This window comes from Prionailurus viverrinus, chromosome A2 (genome assembly GCF_022837055.1).
Source record: "Prionailurus viverrinus isolate Anna chromosome A2, UM_Priviv_1.0, whole genome shotgun sequence".
Lineage (NCBI taxonomy): Eukaryota > Metazoa > Chordata > Mammalia > Carnivora > Felidae > Prionailurus > Prionailurus viverrinus.
In genome coordinates, this window is record NC_062562.1 from 163379225 (window position 1) to 163385977 (window position 6753).

The window sequence follows — 6753 nt, forward strand, 5'->3', positions numbered from 1 at the left end:
AGATAACTGGTTATTCAGCAAATATGTTGCATTGAAGTCAGTCAAAGAGTTGCTGTAGATATATCTGAATACAGCAAACGGTTCTCTTCTGTGTTGAATCTCTGTCTTTCAACTGCTCTTTCTGGCATTTCACTTAGTTGAGTTCTGAGAGGTCTATTTTCCAAACAACTCTTTGTTCTTCAGTGGGCAGCTTATAAGGAACAATTTGAATCCTTCTGTAAAACTGTTACTAAATAAATTTCCATTAATCTGGGAAGAATTCTATAAGCATCTCCATCAATAGATTATCCAACACAAAGAACCAATCTTTCTTTTTTTATTTTGTATTTATTTATTTAAATTTATTTATTTTTGAGAGACAGAGAGAGACAGAGCACAAGTGGGGGAGGGGCAGAGAGAGAAGGAGACACAGAATCTGAAGCAGGCTCCAGGCTCTGAGCTGTCAGCACAGAGCCCCACGTGGGGCTCGAATTCACAACCATGAGATCATGACCTGATCTCAAGTCGGACACTTAACCGACCAAGCCAGGCAGGCACCCCAAAGAACCAATCTTTCTAACAAACTGTATGGGGAAGGTGATCACTGTGTCCCAAAGGCAAAAACAAGTGAGTAGAAGTCACAAAGGGAGAGGGTACACCAATCTAGAAAGAATCTAGATTTTATTCAGGATAAATAGGTAAAGTTTGGGGTCATCTTCTTAGAAGAGCATCAATACGTTCTACTCTGGAGTTCCACAAATTGAGAATTTGTCCCTCCCCTGTTAAGTCAATCAAATATCTACCAATCGCCAACAGTGAACCTGATTATACCCCTTAGTCTTGAGAGTCTGAGAGACAGAAGGAAGAGTGCTCCAAGGTTGGTGAATGAGTTGGGGGGTGAGGGGTTGGGGAGGGCCAGCACAAAATGGGTAGGAAATAAGGAGATCTTCTCATTCAAGTTAATCTTCCATAAACAGGTGAAAGAAAAAAAAACAAAAGCCTTCTTCAGTGCTCCTATGATAAATTCAAGTAGTCAACATTGACTCTCAATTTGATAACTGGAATTTTGTTGCTTTAGGACATAGAAAACCTCTTTCTCTGCCAATTCTCTCTCCATGTTTTGCTTCATTTCTGTCACTCCAGTTTATCTTCCAGCTTTCTGACTTTGTCTTCAAACTCCCTTCTTATCTGCACCCTCTGTCTCTCTAGCTCTGCTCTGTAAAGTTTTTGCATCACTTGTATTTGTTTCTGAATTTCCTCTTCAGCCTTTTGGTACATCTTATTAGTGTAGCATCTTCCTTCATGCTCAGCCACCACTCACTGGACCAGGGCCAGCAGCTGGTTTCTCTGGGCCTGCTGCTCAGCTTCTGTCGCCAGATTGTTGAAAATACAGTAGCGATCACTAAACTTCCCCACCAGCTCTTGGATACCTTCTGGTGTTTCCTTTAAGTATTCATGGAAATTGATGCTATCCAAGTCATCTTTCCGGGTGAATAAGAGAATCATGTATCTCCTAGCTCGGAGTCCAAACATTTGCAAGATCTTTTCCATGGCCTTGTGCTCTTCCTGCATGTACCGGCCCAGCAGGACCACCAGGAGCAGAGCATGAGGCCCTGGGGAGGTCAGGAAGATGCAGGGAGCAATCTCCTTGCAGGTGTCAGCATCCTGTGCCCCAGTGTCAAAAATGACAGGCGTATCCACAACCACAATTTCTCTTCCCTGCCACCTGCTGCTCCCTTTCTTACAGGTCTTGGTGACTGATGTTGCCGCAATGCTGGAATGAAACACTTTCTCTCTGAGGGTGCTGTTGCCTGTGGCACTTTTCCCTGCTCCGATCTTACCCACTAAGACAAGTCTCAGCTGTGAAGCTCTTCCATCTTGGTCTCTAAACCCTGATACATCAAGAAGCAAAAGCCACAGCATTAGGATGGACCTCCAGCTGCTTCCTTATAGGGTCCCCCTTTTCCCCTCACACACACCCCTCCTCTTTTGCCCCAGGGTCCCCTCCCATAAGTGACTGCTGCACTCCCAGGAACTCTATAGAAGGCTTCTAAAGAAGCCTATTCGAAGTGTATAGAAAGCCTGAAGTTCTCTTGCAATACTTGGGGAATGCCCAAGTACTTTCCAGGATTTCCTGGAGCTTCTAACTCTTCCTAGGTAAGAGATTTTTCTGTGGGCTCTAAGTAGCTCACAGAAGAGGAAACAAAATACTGTAGTTTAAGAAGAGAATTCTGAGCTGCTGCTGCTGCTGCTGGTAGTTGTTCCTCATAAGAGCAATGCAGCAAGTAACACAAAATTTGACTTGGGGGCATCTCAGTGGGATACCCCTGCCACACCATTTTTATTCAAAATGGAAATTTTCTTCTGCCATTAAGAAGCCAGCCAGGGGGGTTACACAGGCCAACACAACCTTGCAGGGCACAAAAGGGATGCTTGTGTGGAAAGACAAAGTGTCTTTTTCTATTTGGTGTGTGCAACCACCCTGTCAGGGATTGTGACATGAGAGAGAACAATATAATTTATATTTAAAGTTAAAAACCTTAACTTAGAATCCAGTGAAGCTCTTATATTCTAAATTAAGACATTAAAGAATTATAGCCAGAAAATACCGACACTTCTCTAAGATTATTACAAAATCTCTTGATACACAAAAAATTAAAGAAACGGAGCACCTTGGTGGCTCAGTCGATTGAGCATTGGACTCTTGATATCGGCTCAGGACAGGATCCCAGAATTTTTGGGTTGAGTCCCACATCAGGCTGCATGCTGAGCATGAAGTCTGCTTAAGATTATCTCTCTCTTTCTCTCTTTGTCTCCCTCTTCCTCTCTTCTCCGTCTCTGTTTCTTAAAAATATGGAGGGGCACCTGAGTGGTTCTGTCGGTTGAGTGCTGGACTTCTACTCAGGTCATGATCCCACTATTTATGGGTTCCAGTCTAGCTTTGGGCTCTGTGCTGACATCTCAGAGCCTGGTGCCTGTATCCAATTCTGCGTGTCCCTCTCCTTATTTTTGCCCTTCCCATGCTCATTCTCTCTCTCTCTCTCTCTCTCTCTCTCACACACACACACACACACACACAAATGAATAATTTTTTAAAATTTTTAATGAAAGAAAAAACGGATACAGTTGAGTGCATTAGTAGAGTTATACTTTCTTAGCTTCACTAGATTAAGTATATTCTACTTCCTAGGACAGTTGACAGGTAATCCCAGCTCAGCATAAGAATTCTCACATTTTTCAGAATAACTGTGCCTTAAGTTAAACAACAAATCATCTATATAGCTCTTCTGCATTTCTTTTCAGTAATTCATTGCATATCTCTTCACTGTCTCTATATGGTCCCCATCTTCAGGATTTATAAAGCACAGAACCACCCTCGACCCAGGTGGAAGATAAGTGTGAATCATATTTGAAAGCCTGTTTCTCCAAGGAGGCAGACCCTGCCAGAACAGCCCTTGAGTGAGGCTGATTCCTGAATGGGAATCCTGTATTATAGCCATCCATCTCTCCGTGAACATAATGCATATGTTATGATACTCACAACATTAGAGACACTACTATAAACTGCATTTATTTGTCAGAGACACTAACAGCATTGATCCAGTCCCTTAGACCCAAAATCTAGCAACTGTCCTCGATTCTTCCCTTCCCTTCCCTTCCCTTCCCTTGCTTTCCCTTTCCTTTCCATATCAGCACATTCTCTGAGCTCCACCTGCAAATCTGTCTACTTTTCTCCCTCCACTTTGAAGGCCACCACACTAGCTCCCACTACCATCAGAATCCAGACCTCCAGAGTCTCCCAGCTGGTCTCTCTGCTTCCATTTGGTCCCCTTCCATCTACTCTGTCAATTGGAATACGCTTTTTAAAATGCCAATGGAGCAGAGGAGAGATATTGCAGAAGCTCCAGCTCTGGGTTCCACAAAATCTGTAGTTGGTCCCCACCTCCTTCCAAGGATTAGCAAAACCATCCCCAATGCAGAGTCCACACATGATAACCAGATCCCTGGCCTGAGACAGGTAGATTTCCAGAAACCGAGAACACTGAATACAGAATGGCTAAGATTATCAAAGGAAATATGTGGATGGGAGTTCAGATTATTATTTAGTTAGCATCCCTATGCAAGACTCCAACTTTGGGACAGCCTGAGGGCATCTCCCTAGCGAGGAGGAGTAGGGAAATCACGGGAGGAGAAACAGAAAGGCGTTTTACCCAGAGAGAGTGGACAGGGTGGACAGGAAAGAAAAAGCAGAGGAGATGAAGAGGAGATCAGATACAGGGGTGGAAACATTTTGCTCCAGCCGGATGAGGGCTGGCTGTCAGCACAAGAGAACCCCTCTGCTCGCTGTCCTCCCCCAGCCCAGCCCAGGAGGACTGGATCTCACTGATCTTACCGCAGCTGCTCCTGGGGTCACCGGGGCTGCAGCACAGAACACTGTTAGAGGTTGCCATTCAATGTGAATTCCTGCCATAGAGAAACATAATGTGTGGTTTTAGGGAGGTGGACGGTACTGGAAGCCTCAACCTCGTGTAGCCAACAGTTTCTTCTCTTCTGCACACTTGCCACTTGGTTTCCCTGCCCTATTTCCCAAGGCTTCTCTGCTCTCCACATTTGGGCTCATCTTCAGATTGTTCCCTTTTCTTCACACAATCATGCACTTCTGGTGGTCTGTTAGCACTCCTTCAGGGTGGCCTTCCCCTGGGATACTGAGGATTTACTGACAGACCCCTTCCACTCCCTTTAAGAAGCCAGACTTGCCTAAACAACGCATTCCTTGCTAATAAATTCCTTTCTTTGTCTTCTCTTTTAATGCCCTCTCCCTGCTTTTAAAGACCTTTCTTCTGTAGCGCAGTGGAGAGCCCCCCTATTTGCAGGATGAGATGCTGCCTGATTCATGAATCTTCCATAAAACCAATTTTCTTCCTGAATAGTGTTTCCTAACAAAATTACTGGAGAAAACTTTGACAAGGACAGGCTGAAAATGCTAGTTGTTCAGGACAGGCTCCTCTGACGGGAAGTTGTTGCATTCACACGACTCCTGAAACAGAATGCTACGGGCACCAGTGACAGTCACAACAAAGTTTATTGCAATGAGAGTCAAGGCCGACCGATCGGGACCAACACTCTTTATCAGAGTGCGGCTTCGAACAGCCGGGGTACAGAGTTTTTATAGCCGATTACATCGTTTTATCATCACCTGGGAACAAAACAGAGAAATAGTTCCCAGATGAGTTAGAAACAGTTCCCAGATGAGTTAGAAACAGTTCCCGGATGAGGTGATTATTTTATACTTTCTGCCATTAAGTTGCAACCAGTGGATCTCCTTGACCCTGCCTCTGATGCTCTTTTCTTTGAACTTTTGTTTCCTTCATTGGTGAAGCCTAATTTACAAGAGTAAAGCAAGGCTGTTATCTCTTAACCTTCAGTGTCAGAACAAAGCTGTTATTTTTCAAGCTACAGTGTCAACACAAAGCTGTTATCTCTCAAGCTACATGTTAGCCCTACACTACAATTTCACCCTTACAAAGTCATCAAAACACATCAAAACACATCAAAATGTACAACACTGTGAGCAAGACCGACTTCTCTTGTAAGAAGAGTTCTTTGTTTATCCTTTTAGGACAGGGAATAGGAAAGAGCTTCTTGTAAAGGGAGAAGAGAAATCACAGAATTTTTAAAAACCATCTTTGGACACAAGTTGGTGTTGGTGATGGGTGTTAGGGAGGGGGAGGATAACAGAAATACCGAAACAAAAGTTATCTGGGTGTTTCTTAAGGTCCTTCTTCCAGCTTGTGGGCTCTCTCTTCATTCTGGAGTGCTGTGCTGTGTATCCCAGCTCAGATGTCAAATCAAAAGACTGCACTTCTGGACATCCGGATGGCCAACAGGCACATGAAAAGATGCTCAACGTCGCTCCTCATCAGGGAAATACAAATCAAAACCACACTCAGATATCACCTCACGCCAGTCAGAGTGGCCAAAATGAACAAATCAGGAGACTATAGATGCTGAAGAGGATGTGGAGAAACGGGAACTCTCTTGCACTGTTGGCGGGAATGTAAATTAGTGCAGCCACTCTGGAAAGCAGTGTGGAAGTTCCTCAGAAAATTAAAAATAGACCTACCCTATGACCCAGCAATAGCACTGCTAGGAATTTACCCAAGGAATACAGGAGTACTGATGCATAGGGGCACTTGTACCCCAATGTTTATAGCAGCACTCTCAACAATAGCCAAATTATGGAAAGAGCCTAAATGTCCATCAACTGATGAATAGATAAAGAAATTGTGGTTTATATACACAATGGAGTACTACATGGCAATGAGAAAGAACGAAATATGGCCCTTTGTAGCAACATGGATGGAACTGGAGAGTGTGATGCTAAGTGAAATAAGCCATACAGAGAAAGACAGATACCATATGTTTTCACTCTTATGTGTATCCTGAGAAACTTAACACAAACCCATGGAGGAGGGGAAGGAAAAAAAAAAGAGGTTAGAGTGGGAGAGAGCCAAAGCATAAGAGACTCTTAAAAACTGAGAACAAACTGAGGGTTGATGGGGGGTGAGAGGGAGGGGAGGGTGGGTGATGGGTATTGAGGAGGGCACCTTTTGGGATGAGCACTGGGTGTTGTATGGAAACCAATTTGACAATAAATTTCATATATTGAAAAAAAAAGACTGCACTTCTGACAACACAAAGAAATAAAAGGCATCCAAATTGGCCAAGAGGAGGTCAAACTTACACTCTTCGCAGATGACATGATACTCTATA

General features: G+C 43.8%; 1 pseudogene; it reads right to left on the minus strand.

Annotated features, from left to right (window-relative positions):
• Positions 1-490: 490 nt before the first annotated feature.
• Positions 491-4911, minus strand: LOC125151333 (GTPase IMAP family member 4-like; annotated as a pseudogene).
• Positions 4912-6753: the final 1842 nt, after the last annotated feature.